Source organism: Ranitomeya variabilis, chromosome 1, assembly GCF_051348905.1.
Source record: "Ranitomeya variabilis isolate aRanVar5 chromosome 1, aRanVar5.hap1, whole genome shotgun sequence".
In the NCBI taxonomy this organism is placed as follows: Eukaryota; Metazoa; Chordata; class Amphibia; order Anura; family Dendrobatidae; genus Ranitomeya; species Ranitomeya variabilis.
The window spans coordinates 832751888-832771933 of record NC_135232.1 but is presented as its reverse complement, the minus strand read 5'-3'; the positions used below and the strand labels follow the sequence as shown (position 1 = coordinate 832771933).

Sequence of the window (20046 nt, the reverse complement as noted above, 5' to 3'; positions counted from 1 at the left end):
TGGCTGCACACAGACTACAGGGCGAGCTGCACTCACACGGAGACCCTGCAGACAGCCGTAAACGGCGCTGCAAGGCCCAAAAAACCTCCTCTACGTTATCCTATGTAGTGTTTTTCCACATTTTAGCTGGATACGGGTGGAAAGCCACTAATAGGAATTATTTGAAAAAATGTGCAGTGGGCTGCATTATTTGCAAAAAAGGACAATGGATAGAACAGTATGAGACAGTTAACCACCCTGAGCTGAATACAACCGGCTATGGCTGCACACAGACTACAGAGTGGGCTACACACACACACACACACACACACACACACACACACACACACCTTGCAGATCGCTGTGAAAACAGCGCTGCAAGGCAAAAGCAAGGGGATCACACAGCGGTTGCTAACTTAGCCTGGGAAAAGCACAAAGAAGCAAATCCTTATCTCAACTGGCCCTCAGTCAGAACACAGCGTCCTATGCCTAACTGAATTCACAGCAGAGTGAGCCAGAAATGGCGACTTGTAATCATTCCTCATTGGCTGAATTCGTGCAGTTTGAATTGTGGGAACTTCCGATTCCGGTATCCGATATGCGGCAAATATCGGATCTCGGTATCCGAATTCCGATACCGCGAATATCGGCCGATACCCGATACTTGCCGTATCGGAATGCTCAACACTACTCACAAGTAATTATTTCACCGAGTGACCGCAGGGACCAAATAAGGAGAAGAAAAAGTAGTCACCTGTAGGAAGTGCGTTCTTTGCACATAAACCCAGGCCATGGAGATGCCGGGGATTGAACCCGGGGGCTTGTACTTAATGCAACGGTATTGCACATTTCCCACTTTAATCACACATGCAAAGCATGCGCTCTACCACTGAGCTACATCCCCTTTATTTGCACCACTTTCAGAAACTTGCAGGAAACGGGTCAAGATTTTTACAGACAAGGGTTGGCATTTATTCAAATCGCTGAACCACCTTGAGAAAAAAAACTCTGTGAATTCTTAGAGATACATCAGCTGACCTATTCAAGCTTCCGGCACGACACTCCAACTCGGTTTTCTGATGATACCAAGTAGAGTCTCTGAAGCTTGTCCTTAATGCAAAGCTATTGCACATTTGCCACTTTAATCAGGCTAGAGAAAGTTTCCTATATTTGCCTGCGCTATTGATTTGTGCAAAGTTTGTTGAAAGTCCAGTTCCCATTGAAAACATTTTACTGAGTGGTAAAGTGTTGCCCTTGCCTTAGGTTGCATGCAGTCTTTAGAATCTACCGTGGCAAAAAGCCTCGTCCTGCTATGTGACCTGGCAAAGAAGCCAGTTTAAGCATCAAAGATTCCTTGCGAGTCTTGACGACACTACTAAGCGTGAGTGTGTTTGCTAAAGCTTTCTAGCCATATTTGGAAAAGTTTGGAGATGCTGGGGGTTGAACCCAGGACCTCATACATGCGAAGCATGCGCTCTACCACTGAGCTACATCCCCCAAAGTCTCCTAGCGGGATGGAGCACTGACAAGTAATTCTTTCACCAAGTGACTGCAGGAACCACATAAGGAGAAGGAAAAGTAGTCACCTGGAGGAAGTGCGTCCTTTGCATGTAAACCCAGGCCATGGAGATGCCGGGAATTGAACCCAGGGGCTCACACATGCAAAGCGGGCGCTTTACCACTGAGTTACATCCCTGTTATTTGCACCTCTTTCAGAAACCTGCAGGAAACGGATCAAGATTTTTGCAGACAAGGGTTGGCATTTATTCAAATCGCTGAACCACCTTGAGAAAAAAACTCTGTGAATTCTTAAGGTATGTTTCCACGTTCAGTTTTGCTTCAGGCTTTGGTCAGGATTTTATGCAGGTAAAATCCTGACCAAAACTGCACCTGAGGTCACTGGCAGGTCACCTGCGGTGTTCCTGCGTGTTTTGCTCATAGTAGCAACATGCTGCGTTTAGAAAAAACGCACCACACATGCGTTTTCGCGGCAAAAACGCATGCGTTTTTTAACGCATAGTGGAGTCTGGATTTCATGAAATCCCATCCACTATGCTGTAACATCTAGACGCTGCGTTTTTGACGCTGCGGAAAAACGCAGCGTTTCCTGAACGTGGAAACATACCCTTAGAGATACATCAGCTGACCTATTCAAGCTTCCGGCACGACACTCCAACTCGGTTTTCTGATGATACCAAGTGGAGACTCTGAAGCTTGTCCTTAATGGAAAGCTATTGCACATTTCCCACTTTAATCAGGCTAGAGAAAGTTTCCTATATTTGCCTGTGCTATTGATTTGTGCAAAGTTTGTTGAAAGTCCAGTTCCCATTGAAAACATTTTACTGAGTGGTAAAGTGTTGCCCTTGCCTTAGGTTGCATGCAGTCTTTAGAATCTGCCGCGGCAAAAAGCCTCGTCCTGCTATGTGACCTGGCAAAGAAGCCAGTTTAAGCGTCAAAGATTCCTTGCGAGTCTTGACGACACTACTAAGCGTGAGTGTGTTCGCTAAAGGTTTCTAGCCATATTTGGAAAAGTTTGGAGATGCTGGGGGTTGAACCCAGGAACTCATACATGCAAAACATGCGCTTTACCACTGAGCTACATCCCCAAAAGTCTCCTAGCTGCATGGAGCACTGACAAGTAATTCTTTCACCGAGTGACTGCAGGAACCACATAAGGAGAAGGAAAAGGAGTCACCTGTTGGAAGTGCGTCCTTTGCACGTAAACCCAGGCCATGGAGATGCCGGGAATTGAACCCGGGGCCTCGCACATGCAAAGCGTGCACTCTACCACTGAGCTACATCCCCATTATTTGCACCACTTTCAGAAACTTGCAGGAAACAGGTCAAGATATTTGCAGACAAGGGTTGGCATTTATTCAAATCGCTGAACCCCCTTGAGAAAAAAACTCTGTGAATTCTTAGAGATACATCAGCTGACCTATTCAAGCTTCCGGCACGACACTCCAACTCGGTTTTCTGATGATACCAAGTAGAGACTCTGAAGCTTGTCCGTAATGCAAAGCTATTGCACATTTCCCACTTTAATCAGGCTAGAGAAAGTTTCCTATATTTGCCTGTGCTATTGATTTGTGCAAAGTTTGTTGAAAATCCAGTTCCCATTGAAAACATTTTACTGATTGGTAAAGTGTTGCCCTTGCCTTAGGTTGCATGCAGTCTTTAGAATCTGCCGCGGCAAAAAGCCTCATCCTGCTATGTGACCTGGCAAAGAAGCCAGTTTAAGCGTCAAAGATTCCTTGCGATTCTTGACGACACTACTAAGCGTGAGTGTGTTCGCTAAAGGTTTCTAGCCATATTTGGAAAAGTTTGGAGATGCTGGGGGTTGAACCCAGGATCTCATACATGCAAAGCATGCGCTCTACCACTGAGCTACATCCCCAAAAGTCTCCTAGCGGGATGGAGCACTGACAAGTAATTCTTTCACCGATTGACTGCAGGAACCACATAAGGAGAAGGAAAAGTAGTCACCTGGAGGAAGTGCGTCCTTTGCATGTAAACCCAGGACATGGAGATGCCGGGAATTGAACACTGGGCCTCACACATGCAAAGCGTGCGCTCTACCACTGAGCTACATCCCCGTTATTTGCACCACTTTCAGAAACTTGCAGGAAACGGGTCAAGATATTTGCAGACAAGGGTTGGCATTTATTCAAATCACTGAACCACCTTGAGAAAAAAACTCTGTGAATTCTTAGGGTATGTTTCCACGTTCAGTTTTGCTTCAGGCTTTGGTCAGGATTTTATGCAGGTAAAATCCTGACCAAAACTGCACCTGAGGTCACTGGCAGGTCACCTGCGGTGTACCTGCGTGTTTTGCTCATAGTAGCAACATGCTGCGTTTAGAAAAAACGCACCATGCATGCGTTTTCGCGGCAAAAACGCATGCGTTTTTTAACGCATAGTGGAGTCTGGATTTCATGAAATCCCATCCACTATGCTGTAACATCTGGATGCTGCGTTTTTGACGCTGCGGAAAAACGCAGCGTTTCCTGAACGTGGAAACATACCCTTAGAGATACATCAGCTGACCTATTCAAGCTTCCGGCACGACACTCCAACTCGGTTTTCTGATGATACCAAGTAGAGACTCTGAAGCTTGTCCTTAATGCAAAGCTATTGCACATTTCCCACTTTAATCAGGCTAGAGAAAGTTTCCTATATTTGCCTGTGCTATTGATTTGTGCAAAGTTTGTTGAAAGTCCAGTTCCCATTGAAAACATTTTACTGAGTGGTAAAGTGTTGCCCTTGCCTTAGGTTGCATGCAGTCTTTAGAATCTGCCGTGGCAAAAAGCTTCGTCCTGCTATGTGACCTGGCAAAGAAGCCAGTTTAAGCGTCAAAGATTCCTTGCGAGTCTTGACGACACTACTAAGTGTGAGTGTGTTCGCTAAAGCTTTCTAGCCATATTTGGAAAAGTTTGGAGATGCTGGGGGTTGAACCCAGGACCTCATACATGCAAAACATGCACTCTACCACTGAGCTACATCCCCAAAAGTCTCCTAGTGGGATGGAGCACTGACAAGTAATTCTTTCACCGAGTGATTGCAGGAACCACATAAGGAGAAGGAAAAGTTGTTACCTGTAGCAAGTGCATCCTTTGCATGTAAACCCAGGCCATGGAGATGCCAGGAATTGAACCCAGGGCCTCACACATGCAAAGCGTGCGCTCTACCACTGAGCTACATCCCCGTTAATTGCACCACTTTCAGAAACTTGCAGGAAACGGGTCAAGACTTTTGCAGACAAGGGTTGGCATTTATTCAAATCGCTGAACCACCTTGAGAAAAAAACTCTGTGAATTCTTAGAGATACATCAGCTGACCTATTCATATTTCCGGCACGACACTCCAACTCGGTTTTCTGATGATACCAAGTAGAGACTCTGAAGCTTGTCCTTAATGCAAAGCTATTCCACATTTCCCAATTTAATCAGGCTAGAGAAAGTTTCCTATATTTGCCTGTGCTATTGATTTGAGCAAAGCTTGTTGAAAGTCCAGTTCCCATTGAAAACATTTTACTGAGTGGTAAAGTGTTGCCCTTGCCTTAGGTTGCATGCAGTCTTTAGAATCTGCCACGGCAAAAAGCCTCGTCCTGCTATGTGACCTGGCAGAGAAGCCAGTTTAAGCGTCAAAGATTCCTTGCGAGTCTTGACGACACTACTAAGCGTGAGTGTGCTCGCTAAAGCTTTCTAGCCATATTTGGAAAAGTTTGGAGATGCTGGAGTTTGAACCAAGGACCTCATACACGCGAAGCATGCGCTCTACCACTGAGATACATCCCCAAAAGTCTTCTAGTGGGATGGAGCACTGACAAGTAATTCTTTCATCGAGTGATTGCAGGAACCACATAAGGAGAAGGAAAAGTAGTCACCTGTAGAAAGTGCGTCCTTTGCACATAAACCCAGGCCATGGAGATGCCGGGAATTGAACCCGGGGCCTCACACATGCAAAGCGTGCACTCTACCACTGAGCTACATCCCCGTTATTCGCACCACTTTCAGAAACTTGCAGGAAACGGGTCAAGATTTTTGCAGACAAGGGTTGGCATTTATTCAAATCGCTGAACCACCTTGAGAAAAAAACTCTGTGAATTCTTAGAGATACATCAGCTGACCTATTCAAGCTTCCGGCACGACACTCCAACTCGGTTTTCTGATGATACCAAGTAGAGACTCTGAAGCTTGTCCTTAATGCAAAGCTATTGCACATTTCCCACTTTAATCAGGCTAGAGAAAGTTTCCTATATTTGCCTGTGCTATTGATTTGTGCAAAGTTTGTTGAAAGTCCAGTTCTCATTGAAAACATTTTACTGAGTGGTAAAGTGTTGCCCTTGCCTTAGGTTGCATGCAGTCTTTAGAATCTGCCGCGGCAAAAAGCCTCGTCCTGCTATGTGACCTGGCAAAGAAGCCAGTTTAAGCGTCAAAGATTCCTTGTGAGTCTTGACGACACTACTAAGCGTGAGTGTGTTCGCTAAAGCTTTCTAGCCATATTTGGAAAAGTTTGGAGATGCTGGGGGTTGAACCCAGGACCTCATACATGCGAAGCATGCGCTCTACCACTGAGCTACATCCCCAAAAGTCTCCTAGCGGAATGGAGCACTGACAAGTAATTCTTTCACCGAGTGACTGCAGGAACCACATAAGGAGAAGGAAAAGTAGTCACCTGCAGGAAGTGCGTCCTTTGCACGTAAACCCAGGCCATGGAGATGCCGGGGATTGAGCCCGGGGCCTCACACATGCAAAGCGTGCACTCTACCACTGAGCTACATCCCCGTTATTTCCACTACTTTCAGAAACTTGCAGGAAACGGGTCAAGATTTTTTCAGACAAGGGTTGGCATTTATTCAAATCGCTGAACCACCTTGAGAAACAAACTCTGTGAATTCTTAGAGATACATCAGCTGACCTATTCAAGCTTCCGGCACGACACTCCAACTCGGTTTTCTGATGATACCAAGTAGAGACTCTTAAGCTTGTCCTTAATGCAAAGCTTTTGCACATTTCCCACTTTAATCAGGCTAGAGAAAGTTTCCTATATTTGCCTGTGCTATTGATTTGTGCAAAGTTTGTTGAAAGTCCAGTTCTCATTGAAAACATTTTACTGAGTGGTAAAGTGTTGCCCTTGCCTTAGGTTGCATGCAGTCTTTAGAATCTGCCACGGCAAAAAGCCTCGTCCTGCTATGTGACCTGGCAAAGAAGCCAGTTTAAGCGTCAAAGATTCCTTGCGAGTCTTGATGACACTACTAAGCGTCAGTGTGCTCGCTAAAGCTTTCTAGCCATATTTGGAAAAGTTTGGAGATGCTGGAGTTTGAACCAAGGACTTCATACACGCGAAGCATGCGCTCTACCACTGAGATACATCCCCAAAAGTCTTCTAGTGGGATGGAGCACTGACAAGTAATTCTTTCATCGAGTGATTGCAGGAACCACATAAGGAGAAGGAAAAGTAGTCACCTGTAGAAAGTGCGTCCTTTGCACATAAACCCAGGCCATGGAGATGCCGGGAATTGAACCCGGGGCCTCACACATGCAAAGCGTGCACTCTACCACTGAGCTACATCCCCGTTATTCGCACCACTTTCAGAAACTTGCAGGAAACGGGTCAAGATTTTTGCAGACAAGGGTTGGCATTTATTCAAATCGCTGAACCACCTTGAGAAAAAAACTCTGTGAATTCTTAGAGATACATCAGCTGACCTATTCAAGCTTCCGGCACGACACTCCAACTCGGTTTTCTGATGATACCAAGTAGAGACTCTGAAGCTTGTCCTTAATGCAAAGCTATTGCACATTTCCCACTTTAATCAGGCTAGAGAAAGTTTCCTATATTTGCCTGTGCTATTGATTTGTGCAAAGTTTGTTGAAAGTCCAGTTCTCATTGAAAACAATTTACTGAGTGGTAAAGTGTTGCCCTTGCCTTAGGTTGCATGCAGTCTTTAGAATCTGCCGCGGCAAAAAGCCTCGTCCTGCTATGTGACCTGGCAAAGAAGCCAGTTTAAGCGTCAAAGATTCCTTGTGAGTCTTGACGACACTACTAAGCGTGAGTGTGTTCGCTAAAGCTTTCTAGCCATATTTGGAAAAGTTTGGAGATGCTGGGGGTTGAACCCAGGACCTCATACATGCGAAGCATGCGCTCTACCACTGAGCTACATCCCCAAAAGTCTCCTAGCGGAATGGAGCACTGACAAGTAATTCTTTCACCGAGTGACTGCAGGAACCACATAAGGAGAAGGAAAAGTAGTCACCTGCAGGAAGTGCGTCCTTTGCACGTAAACCCAGGCCATGGAGATGCCGGGGATTGAGCCCGGGGCCTCACACATGCAAAGCGTGCACTCTACCACTGAGCTACATCCCCGTTATTTCCACTACTTTCAGAAACTTGCAGGAAACGGGTCAAGATTTTTTCAGACAAGGGTTGGCATTTATTCAAATCGCTGAACCACCTTGAGAAACAAACTCTGTGAATTCTTAGAGATACATCAGCTGACCTATTCAAGCTTCCGGCACGACACTCCAACTCGGTTTTCTGATGATACCAAGTAGAGACTCTTAAGCTTGTCCTTAATGCAAAGCTTTTGCACATTTCCCACTTTAATCAGGCTAGAGAAAGTTTCCTATATTTGCCTGTGCTATTGATTTGTGCAAAGTTTGTTGAAAGTCCAGTTCTCATTGAAAACATTTTACTGAGTGGTAAAGTGTTGCCCTTGCCTTAGGTTGCATGCAGTCTTTAGAATCTGCCACGGCAAAAAGCCTCGTCCTGCTATGTGACCTGGCAAAGAAGCCAGTTTAAGCGTCAAAGATTCCTTGCGAGTCTTGATGACACTACTAAGCGTGAGTGTGTTTGCTAAAGCTTTCTAGCCATATTAGGAAAAGTTTGGAGATGCTGGGGGTTGAACCCAGGACCTCATACATGCGAAGCATGCGCTCTACCACTGAGCTACATCCCCAAAAGTCTCCTATTGGCATGGAGCACTGACAAGTAATTCTTTCACCGAGTGACTGCAGGAACCACATAAGGAGAAGGAAAAGTAGTCACCTGTAGGAAGTGCGTCCTTTGCACGTAAACCTGCAGCGCCCCAGAGTCCTGGTCTTTGCAGTACTGTGGCTCCGCCACTATGGGGAGCCATGGTGCGTCCGATGGCACTGAAGGAGTTCATCTGATCAGGTATCACAGACACCAATACATTTCACAGCCGGGCCTCCGGGGGGAGCTAAGGGTTCTATTCATTAGGCCACTCCCCACCATAGTGGGTAAACTGGGGGTCAGGCAGGAAGTTAGAGGAGAAAGCTGACTGGATTGAACGAAGCAACACCTTGTGGCAGAGGGTGTTGTGGAGGAAGAGACAGTAGGGTCTCTGCCAGGGGTGGGATCCTGGCAGAGGCTTGGCATTGGAAAGAACGTAACGGGTCCGCGCCAGCTCCGGGAAGCGGCGGGATTCAAGAAAGGACTAGAAGCGAGATAGATTGTGCTGAGTGAGAAACGAGATCAAGCAATAGGAGAATTCCAGTAGGGGTCGTGCTGTAAGACCGAAGCAACACCCTACTGAGGCGCACTACCGGTGGCCGGAACGCCGAGGGAGTATTATAACATTCAGCTTCAAGCAATACTCTAAACAGCGGCAGGACAGTCAGTTTAAGGCGGGCTGTCTAACACATATCACCTATGAAGTCTTGGGAGGCAATTGCGGGAGAGGGGCGTCTCTAGGGTCCCAGAAGAACTCCAGGCCTACCCGACAAACGGGTGCCGTTCTAACCGTAACATCAGGGAGGGACGGACGATTAGAAGAACATCATTTAATCGAGTTGTGAGGGAACTTAAGAAACAGACACAACAGTTGTGGGGTACTTTCCGTAAGCACAGCAGGGGAGGACTACAACACATAGCGCTAAGAAGGAAGGCACCGATTTCCACCTGTGAAGTGAACTCTGGAGGTGTCATTGGACCGGCCGGACTTGCGCAGCCTGGTGAACCGTATTCCGGACTGAGGACCCAGAGATCTCCAGTAAAGAGGTAAAGAGACTGCAACCTGGTGTCCTCGTTATTTACCGCGACCTGCACCCCACAACTGCACCGTTACAACACCACTTATTGCACCGGACGTCCCCCACTGACAGACAGGGCCACGGACCGGGTCTAGCCACCATGACAACCCCAGGACTGAGACCCAGAGGCCCGGCTCCGGGTACCCCTCAGCCCTGCGGCGGTGTGGGGGCGCTCCGCAACTTGGCGTCACGAACAGGATCTACTTAAGCCTGAAGAATCAGGTCATGTGTGCCTTAGAACTGTGATTTGTTGTGCTTGAACTGTACTTTATTGCAAAGACTGTGTGCTACCATTGACCAAGAGAAGTTCCCGCCAAAAGCCGCCGCCATTGCTACTTCGGAGAAGAAGGAGGGCGTGCTATGGGAGGAGACTACCAGAATGGCGCGAGAAATGGATACCGCCCCCTGCGCTTCTGGCTGCAAAGAGATGACCTGCCCCAAAGCAGAGAACCGCCCCCTGACTTGCGACGGCGGGAACGAGGTGAAGAAGGAGCCCGACTTCGGAGAAATGGCGGAGCCAGTTGCATGCGTTGCCGCCGAATGCCCGATAGCGACGATGAGCAGCAAGTGCCCGAGCAACAGCGAGGTGATCCCGGCCTGCCCTTACCCATCAGAGGCGGACTCGCGTCCACCGCCGGTGAAGGAGCTGAACCTACCAAACCCGACCTCGGAACCAGCGGAGGAGGAGCCATGGAGAGCGAAGCCGCATCCGGAGGCTGCCGAGGAGGAACCGTGGTCCGGGCTGCAGCCGCCTCCAGTGTCCTTGTCAGCGGAACGGATCGACATCGGTGAAACCACATCGGGCGCAGGTATGAAAGACACCCCTGCCTCCATGCCCGATCCCGCTCCCGTGACCGACCCCCCCCGCAACAGTAACTCCTCGTTCACAATTGAGCGGGTGGTCCTCACCCCCAGCGCGATGGGGTAGTTGTTACCGCCATTACCAACTAAGTGGGGAGAGCCCATAGAAATGGACCCAAGTGGAGTGATGTTTCGGTGGGATACCCCCTGGGTCGAGCAGGATGGGGTTCCAGTGGACGGTCTCACCCTTGCGGTACTTACCTGGGAACAGTATAAGCAATGTTTGATTCAACACTGGAAAGATCGAGACGAGACCGAATCGCCTGACACACAACGTAAGAAGTCTGGTCCCGGTAGGAAAGACGTGGTAAAGCGGGGAACCGTGCTGGCCTACCACCCGAAGAGGGGATGGGGTTCCATACAAGAACCGGGGCTACCAACTGATGTTTTTGTTACTAGCTATAACGTGAAGACCCCCTGCTGCAGCCGAAATGGTGATCCGTTACAGAGGGGAGATCAGGTGACGTACACCCGTCACCAGAATGCGCAAGGATGGCGTGCCCGGAAGGTACAGCGATGTGAGTCTGAGAGAGTCTCACCTGTGGCCCCAACTACGGTTGGTCCAGAGTTGCCGGATCTTGTTACTGTCTCCACTGTGCGCTTTGTGGTAGCTCCCGAGCTTGCCCGCCGGGTTAATCTTCAAATCCAGACACCGAGTGACCTGGTGGCCCCTGCGGGGCTTGCCGCTGGAATCCGTGGCACCGTGGACGGGGCCCAGGAGCAAAGGCCACCTGAATAAGAATAAACCTCGGAAAAATGAAAATGTAAATAGTTACTGTTCCTGATTGTTGTTGCTAAACCCGTCCAGGGTTAACTCTTTATGGATCCCTTAGTTGACCCGGGATCCTTATTGTTTGTTTTTCCACAAGTTTGCACAAGTTTTACAAACTGAGAAATCATGAACAGTGCATGATCCAAACTTTCTTGTAAATAGTTTGCACCTTATTAAAGGCGCTTCCTACTGGTTTTATTTAAAGACTCTTTGCGAAGATACCGTTCTGGAACCTTTGCTGAACAAAGACTGGTAGGCTGAGAAGACGAGCTACCTCAGAAAGACTTGATCCTCTTTTAAAGGGGATGTCCTACAGCGTACTTACGAGAGATACTGTTTTAGAACAGTAATGCCATGGTAATGTTGGAATGAGAAAAGTTAAATGTGTTTTACTGGTTAAATGTGAAGAAATACTGATGATGATGCTCTGGAAGAAATGTAACTGTTTTGCATATAGGAAAGTGATGTGCGTTCAACTTGTTTAAGATGTGAAACCTAGATAATGTTCTTTAAAAGGAAAGATGCAGAAAGCCGGTAGGGGTAGATTTAGAGTTCTGCTTAAGTGAAAGTAAGAAAGTAATAATGAAGGTGAGGATAGAAGGTAAACCCTGAGTCCCCATAGAAAGTTAGAAATGTGTTACTAAGGACAGAAAGTGGACCCGTAGGGGTTAGTGAGTGAGTCCTAATAGGAGCCAAGTAGAGCCGGCTCCATGTTCTCTAATTGAAAGGAATGTTATGTCTATACCATGTATAGTAGAGAAAGGCAGTAGGCCCTGGCTGAACGGGGCGGTCCTGTAAAAGAAAGGAGAGGCAGTAGGTCTGGTGCCATAGGGACAGGCGGTCCTGCAGGTTCGAAGTAGGAGAGTGAAAAGTTAAAATACCTTATAATGTGATTATAGGAAGGTCTTTAGCGGATTAAGAGTGTATATCCTTAAAGGCAAAGTTAAATTATTGGTCAATAATGTTTGCACTTAGTAGAATACCCGGTTGGGTAAGAAAAGTTAATTATAGCATGTTGCTATGATATTTAATTATGTTTGTAACGTTAAAGTGTCCTCACCTCCCATAAAGGGAAGCCTGTTCAAGTATACTTATTGTTTTGCACTCAACAAAATTGTATGTCTTTTTGCTAACTTGTATTGTTGTTTTCTTCCCAGTCCCGGAGTACTGTGTTTAACCAGGGGGGAGTGCAGCGCCCCAGAGTCCTGGTCGTTGCAGTACTGTGGCTCCGCCACTATGGGGAGCCATGGTGCGTCCGATGGCACTGAAGGAGTTCATCTGATCAGGTATCACAGACACCAATACATTTCACAGCCGGGCCTCCGGGGGGAGCTAAGGGTTCTATTCATTAGGCCACTCCCCACCATAGTGGGTAAACTGGGGGTCAGGCAGGAAGTTAGAGGAGAAAGCTGACTGGATTGAACGAAGCAACACCTTGTGGCAGAGGGTGTTGTGGAGGAAGAGACAGTAGGGTCTCTGCCAGGGGTGGGATCCTGGCAGAGGCTTGGCATTGGAAAGAACGTAACGGGTCCGCGCCAGCTCCGGGAAGCGGCGGGATTCAAGAAAGGACTAGAAGCGAGATAGATTGTGCTGAGTGAGAAACGAGATCAAGCAATAGGAGAATTCCAGTAGGGGTCGTGCTGTAAGACCGAAGCAACACCCTACTGAGGCGCACTACCGGTGGCCGGAACGCCGAGGGAGTATTATAACATTCAGCTTCAAGCAATACTCTAAACAGCGGCAGGACAGTCAGTTTAAGGCGGGCTGTCTAACACATATCACCTATGAAGTCTTGGGAGGCAATTGCGGGAGAGGGGCGTCTCTAGGGTCCCGGAAGAACTCCAGGCCTACCCGACAAACGTGTGCCGTTCTAACCGTAACATCAGGGAGGGACGGACGATTAGAAGAACATAATTTAATCGAGTTGTGAGGGAACTTAAGAAACAGACACAACAGTTGTGGGGTACTTTCCGTAAGCACAGCAGGGGAGGACTACAACACATAGCGCTAAGAAGGAAGGCACCGATTTCCACCTGTGAAGTGAACTCTGGAGGTGTCATTGGACCGGCCGGACTTGCGCAGCCTGGTGAACCGTATTCCGGACTGAGGACCCAGAGATCTCCAGTAAAGAGGTAAAGAGACTGCAACCTGGTGTCCTCGTTATTTACCGCGACCTGCACCCCACAACTGCACCGTTACAACACCACTTATTGCACCGGACGTCCCCCACTGACAGACAGGGCCACGGACCGGGTCTAGCCACCGTGACAACCCCAGGACTGAGACCCAGAGGCCCGGCTCCGGGTACCCCTCGGCCCTGCGGCGGTGTGGGGGCGCTCCGCAAACCCAGGCCATGGAGATGCCGGGGATTGAGCCCGGGGCCTCACACATGCAAAGCGTGCGCTCTACCACTGAGCTACATCCCCGTTATTTCTACTACTTTCAGAAACTTGCAGGAAACGGGTCAAGATTTTTGCAGACAAGGGTTGGCATTTATTCAAATCGCTGAACCACCTTGAGAAACAAACTCTGTGAATTCTTAGAGATACATCAGCTGACCTATTCAAGCTTCCGGCACGACACTCCAACTCGGTTTTCTGATGATACCAAGTAGAGACTCTTAAGCTTGTCCTTAATGCAAAGCTTTTGCACATTTCCCACTTTAATCAGGCTAGAGAAAGTTTCCTATATTTGCCTGTGCTATTGATTTGTGCAAAGTTTGTTGAAAGTCCAGTTCTCATTGAAAACATTTTACTGAGTGGTAAAGTGTTGCCCTTGCCATAGGTTGCATGCAGTCTTTAGAATCTGCCACGGCAAAAAGCCTTGTCCTGCTATGTAAAAAAGGGGTAATGGTGTGCACTCTGGTCAAAAGGATGTGGAGGTGCTGGTAAATCAGACCGTGTGGTCAAGTCAATAGTAGAGGAAAAAAGTACCGCACACTCGAAGTTGATATGATGCAAAAAGGTATAAGCCAAATTTATTAACACAAACAGGATATCAACAGTTGCCACTGTGTTAGTTCGTAGAGCGAAAACCCGACGTTTCGACCCTCCCGGGTCTTATTCATGGGGTTACTAGGAAGCAAATAGACGGTATAAGCAGCTGTTTGTGATATGATATAAAACGAAAAACAACAAACGAAAAAAGACAAAGATAAAATACCAAAGCATAACAAAAACATATTATGTACAATATATACAGAGCAACCAGAGATAATGATAAGGGTACTCTGAGGAGCAGCGAAAAATCGGTCTATGGTACAAAGACAGTATCTGCAATAACCTGCTTACGGGAAGGATAGTAACGTTTACCTGCACTCTTTTGTTACACATATATAGGGGTGGCAGTGTTGGCAGCCAAGACACAGGTCCTCTAAGGTATAGCCTGTCATTATAACAAAGAATAAACATTTATGCAGTGCATGGGCAATAAGACAGCATAGTTCCAATGTGAAAAGAGGAAGGAGGGGTTTATGTATATAGGACACGTTTGGTCATGAAGATTAGGAGTCAGTCCCAATGAATTATAGTAGGGTACCTGAGGGGCAGTATATGTGGGAACTAATAAGAAGAGATGTTATGGATACCTTGTAGATTCAATAGATTTGGTTAGGGGGTCCTGTTTTGGGTGAACTGCAGCCAAGTCAGGAGTCCTGCAGGAAATATGAATTAGATAAAATATGCCCTATGGAGGCTGGACGTTCAGGTGCATGTATTGAGGGTACCTTAGTGAGGGTCCACTAGCAGCTCTGGCAAGTATAGAGAGGTCCTGTATAGGGTGTCCGGCAGTTTCAAGGATTGTCCTATGAACAAGGTATGGTGGATTAGGCCAACCAATGCTAAAGGAAGGTATTGGGACTCTGGCGGGAGGCTCCGAGAACAGAGTGTCTCCTAACGGGGACGTCTCTGTTGCGGAGATCCCCCTTTCAACATTGGGACTAAGGAACCCTAGTTCTTTTAACCCACCCCAGACGTTCCATCCTGTAGAAACGTTTATTTCTTTTGTGGATAAGGATGTAAGAGATCTATCCCACCAACACCGTCTAGGTCTCTTCCCCACACGCTCCAATTTGACACCTTCAGAGAGACAGGCACTTTTGTCATTACAAGACAACAAGACCATTGTTGTTAAACCAGCGGATAAGGGTGGGGCTTTAGTTATAATGGATCGCTCATTATATTCTTCTGAAATACTACGTCAACTGTCAGACACTAGTACATATAGTATTATTCCTAGAGACCCCATTTTTGAGATCCGCAAAAAAATCCAGTCCACCATTAATATCCACACTAACAAGGGCACAATTGATCAACAGACAGCTAAATTCCTTACTAATTCACACCCCATCACTCCAGTCTTCTATATCCTTCCAAAAATTCACAAATCACTGAACAATCCCCCCGGTCGCCCCATAGTGGCATCCACCGAGTCTATTCTTTCACCCTTATCTATTTACCTAGAAAAAATTCTGACGCCACTAATCAGAACTACCAAATCCTTTATACTAGATACGGGACACTTTCTAAACGTAATACGACGACAGGTGGATGTTCCTCCAGACAGCCTCTTAGTCACCATGGACGTCAATAGTCTGTATACATCCATTACTCATGTAAAAGGCATTACAGCGACCAAACGACTACTAGAGGGCTCGGGTAAATCCCCTGCCTTTGTACACCTCTGCCTAGACTTGTTGAGACTGGTCCTATATGAAAATTACTTTTTGTATGAAGACACTTACTATGTACAGTGCCGTGGCACTGCAATGGGCTCTAACATGGCGCCGGCTTACGCCAATGCTTATATGAATGCCTTTGAGGAGGATTTTGTATATACAGATGACCGATACAACCAATATGTAGGCTGTTATCTTCGTTACATAGACAACATTTTCCTTATCTGGACTGGACCACCTGACATACTTCAGGCATTTCACCAAACCTTGAATTCCATCTATCCGGAATTGCAATTTACCATTCAGTATGATCCCAACCAGATTCCCTTTCTAGACACCCTTATACACAAAGACGCACAGGGTCGGCTTTCAACAGACCTTTACTCCAAACCAACTGACTGCAATAGTCTTCTCCACTATTCCAGTTGCCACCCAAGGACCACACGTAACAGCCTCCCCCGATCCCAATTCACAAGGGTAGCAAGGATCGTATCGGACCCTGACCTACTCCATACGCGCCTAGATGGAATGTCTAGCAAATTCAGTGATAGGCATTACCCTCAACGCCTACTCAACCAGGAGAGGGAACGTGCTCTCCAGCCAGTCTCTCCACGTCAGGGACAAACCAATGTGAATCGGGTCCCGTTTGTACATACCTTCCACCCCTTTATGCCCAAAGTGGAGATGGTTATCAAAAAACATTGGTCCCTTTTGGCTAGAGCCTACCCCAATATAGCTAGCTTTTCTACGCCACCCCTTATGTGCAACAGGAGGGCTCCCAATCTCAGGGATAGACTTGTCCAGGCTGACATCGGTAGCCTACGCCCCATCACTGATCAGACCACACTGGCCCCACAGCGCCACGGAACATTTCCTTGTCTCAGTTGCGCCTCTTGTTCCAATATCATTAAATCTGACAACGTGACACACCCCAGAACAGGTAAATCATATCCCATCCGTGGCTTCTACACATGCAATTCCAATTTTGTCATCTACGTCATCAAGTGCCCTTGTGGCCTGCTATATGTAGGCGAAACTACACAACACATAAAAGACCGAATTGCGAGCCACAAATCCACCATCCGCTGCAATAAAACCTGGCTACCCCTTCCTGATCATTTTGCAAAGCACAAACACAAGGTATCCATAACATCTCTTCTTATTAGTTCCCACATATACTGCCCCTCAGGTACCCTACTATAATTCATTGGGACTGACTCCTAATCTTCATGACCAAACGTGTCCTATATACATAAACCCCTCCTTCCTCTTTTCACATTGGAACTATGCTGTCTTATTGCCCATGCACTGCATAAATGTTTATTCTTTGTTATAATGACAGGCTATACCTTAGAGGACCTGTGTCTTGGCTGCCAACACTGCCACCCCTATATATATGTAACAAAAGAGTGCAGGTAAACGTTACTATCCTTCCCGTAAGCAGGTTATTGCAGATACTGTCTTTGTACCATAGACCGATTTTTCGCTGCTCCTCAGAGTACCCTTATCATTATCTCTGGTTGCTCTGTATATATTGTACATAATATGTTTTTGTTATGCTTTGGTATTTTATCTTTGTCTTTTTTCGTTTGTTGTTTTTCGTTTTATATCATATCACAAACAGCTGCTTATACCGTCTATTTGCTTCCTAGTAACCCCATGAATAAGACCCGGGAGGGTCGAAACGTCGGGTTTTCGCTCTACGAACTAACACAGTGGCAACTGTTGATATCCTGTTTGTGTTAACAAATTTGGCTTATACCTTTTTGCATCATATCAACTTCGAGTGTGCGGTACTTTTGTCCTGCTATGTGACCTGGCAAAGAAGCCAGTTTAAGCGTCAAAGATTCCTTGCGAGTCTTGACGACACTACTAAGCGTGAGTGTGTTTGCTAAAGCTTTCTAGCCATATTAGGAAAAGTTTGGAGATGCTGGGGGTTGAACCCAGGACCTCATACATGCGAAGCATGTGCTCTACCACTGAGCTACATCCCCAAAAGTCTCCTAGTGGCATGGAGCACTGACAAGTAGTGTTGAGCATTCCGATACCGCAAGTATCGGGTATCGGCCGATACTTGCGGTATCGGAATTCCGATACCGGGATTCCGATACTTGCCGCGTATCGGATACCGGAATCGGAAGTTCCCAGATTCAAAATTCCGAAATTCAGCCAATGAGAATGATTCCAAGTGTGGGCACATCCTGTTTAGCATGGAGGGCATGAAACTACTGGCAAGGCTGTGATTGGCTGCTGAAATGATGTCATGATGCAGTTTAAAAGTCGCTGGCGCCATTTTGCGATCACTCTGCTGTGAATTCAGTTAGTGACAGGACGCTGTTTGCTGACTGAGGGACAGTTTAGAGATAGCGATTTGCTTCTTTGTGCTTTCCAAAGGCTAATTTAGCAACCGCTGTGTTCACCTACTATTCACCTTGCTTTTGCCTTGTAGCGCTGTTTTCACAGCGATCTGCAAGGTCTGTGTGTGTGTGTGTGTGTGTGTGAGTGCAGCCCACTCTCTAGTCTGAGTGCAGCCACATAGGCCATCCATAGCTGGTTGTATTCAGTTCAGGGAGGGTGGTTCATTGCCTCATACTGTTCTTTTTTTTTTTTTTTTTTCAAGTAGTGTAGTCTGCTGCTAATTTATTCAAAAAAATCCTATTAGTGTCTTTCCACCCGTCTCCAGCTAATTTGTGGAAAAACACTACATAGGATAAAGTAGAGGAGGGTTTTTGGGCCTTGCAGCGCCGTTTACGGCTGTCTGCACGGTCTCCGTGTGACTGCAGCTCGCCCTGTAGTCTGTGAGCAGCCGTAGCCTGGTTGTCTCCAGCTCAGGGTTGTTCACTGCGTCATACCGCCAAATCAATTTTAATTTTTTTTCAAGTAGTGTAGTCTGCTGCTAATTAATTTAAAAAAATCCTATTAGTGTCTTTCCACCCGTCTCCAGCTAATTTGTGGAAAAACACTACATAGGATAAAGTAGAGGAGGGTTTTTGGGCCTTGCAGCGCCGTTTACGGCTGTCTGCACGGTCTCCGTGTGACTGCAGCTCGCCCTGTAGTCTGTGAGCAGCCGTAGCCTGGTTGTCTCCAGCTCAGGGTTGTTCACTGCGTCATACCGCCAAATCAATTTTAATTTTTTTTCAAGTAGTGTAGTCTGCTGCTAATTAATTTAAAAAAATCCTATTAATGTCTTTCCACCCGTCTCCAGCTAATTTGTGGAAAAACACTACATAGGATAAAGTAGAGGAGGGTTTTTGGGCCTTGCAGCGCCGTTTACGGCTGTCTGCACGGTCTCCGTGTGACTGCAGCTCGCCCTGTAGTCTGTGAGCAGCCGTAGCCTGGTTGTCTCCAGCTCAGGGTTGTTCACTGCGTCATACCGCCAAATCAATTTTAATTTTTTTTCAAGTAGTGTAGTCTGCTGCTAATTAATTTAAAAAAATCCTATTAGTGTCTTTCCACCCGTCTCCAGCTAATTTGTGGAAAAACACTACATAGGATAAAGTAGAGGAGGGTTTTTGGGCCTTGCAGCGCCGTTTACGTCTGTCTGCACGGTCTCTGTGTGACTGCAGCTCTATCTGTTGTCAGTTCAGCCCCCAAAAAAGAAATAAATAATAAAGTTCACCAAACACACCAGTTACACCACTTTACATTTCTGTAGGCCACATTAGCTCATATTAAAGTCTAGTCCACACTTTAGAAAATTAGTGTTTCTTATACCTGTTAGGAGGAGTTGCTCAGGAATAAGCACACAAATCCGTTAGTACTTTTCTGCTTATCTTTATCAGTCAACCAAGATGAAGAAGGCAGTGAGTAAGGCACGTGGGCGTGGGCGCGGAGCAGGGAGGGGACGTGGGGATTCTGTGCCTGCTGCGGGCACCGGTGACTCATCAGCACCCACTTTCACCAGGCAACAGTCGTTCATGCGCAGCTTTGTGTCAGAGCGCCGTACACCGCTGCTGCGTCAAGACCAAATTGAAGCTGTTGTCGGATGGATGGCAGCTAATGCATCAACTTCCATTAGTGCCACATCCTCTCAGACACAGAGCACTGGAGAGCAGCCATCTGTCTCTTCACCACCTGCCAAATTGCCCAGGCAGACAGAGAGCCCAGGACAGGAGCCGTCTCTACTTCTGTTCTCTGAATCTCTTGGCTTGGAAACAGGGGGCCAGCCAAGCGGCATTGGAGAAATGGAAGAAGAGGCAGGG

General features: G+C 47.0%; 10 non-coding genes across 10 annotated transcripts; all 10 read right to left on the bottom strand.

Annotated features, from left to right (window-relative positions):
* Positions 1 to 1404: 1404 nt before the first annotated feature.
* Positions 1405 to 1476, bottom strand: TRNAA-CGC (transfer RNA alanine (anticodon CGC)). Its single transcript has one exon. It is a non-coding gene; the product is annotated as a tRNA-Ala (tRNA).
* Positions 1477 to 2712: 1236 nt separating this feature from the next.
* TRNAA-UGC (transfer RNA alanine (anticodon UGC)) lies at positions 2713 to 2784 on the bottom strand. Its single transcript has one exon. It is a non-coding gene; the product is annotated as a tRNA-Ala (tRNA).
* A 520-nt stretch (positions 2785 to 3304) lies between these two features.
* On the bottom strand, positions 3305 to 3376 carry TRNAA-UGC (transfer RNA alanine (anticodon UGC)). Its single transcript has one exon. It is a non-coding gene; the product is annotated as a tRNA-Ala (tRNA).
* Positions 3377 to 5403: 2027 nt separating this feature from the next.
* On the bottom strand, positions 5404 to 5475 carry TRNAA-UGC (transfer RNA alanine (anticodon UGC)). The gene has a single exon. It is a non-coding gene; the product is annotated as a tRNA-Ala (tRNA).
* Positions 5476 to 5995: 520 nt separating this feature from the next.
* On the bottom strand, positions 5996 to 6067 carry TRNAA-CGC (transfer RNA alanine (anticodon CGC)). The gene has a single exon. It is a non-coding gene; the product is annotated as a tRNA-Ala (tRNA).
* A 918-nt stretch (positions 6068 to 6985) lies between these two features.
* On the bottom strand, positions 6986 to 7057 carry TRNAA-UGC (transfer RNA alanine (anticodon UGC)). The gene has a single exon. It is a non-coding gene; the product is annotated as a tRNA-Ala (tRNA).
* Positions 7058 to 7577: 520 nt separating this feature from the next.
* On the bottom strand, positions 7578 to 7649 carry TRNAA-CGC (transfer RNA alanine (anticodon CGC)). Its single transcript has one exon. It is a non-coding gene; the product is annotated as a tRNA-Ala (tRNA).
* Positions 7650 to 8368: 719 nt separating this feature from the next.
* TRNAA-CGC (transfer RNA alanine (anticodon CGC)) lies at positions 8369 to 8440 on the bottom strand. The gene has a single exon. It is a non-coding gene; the product is annotated as a tRNA-Ala (tRNA).
* Positions 8441 to 13523: 5083 nt separating this feature from the next.
* Positions 13524 to 13595, bottom strand: TRNAA-UGC (transfer RNA alanine (anticodon UGC)). The gene has a single exon. It is a non-coding gene; the product is annotated as a tRNA-Ala (tRNA).
* Positions 13596 to 17766: 4171 nt separating this feature from the next.
* TRNAA-CGC (transfer RNA alanine (anticodon CGC)) lies at positions 17767 to 17838 on the bottom strand. The gene has a single exon. It is a non-coding gene; the product is annotated as a tRNA-Ala (tRNA).
* Between the last annotated feature and the right edge of the window lie 2208 nt (positions 17839 to 20046).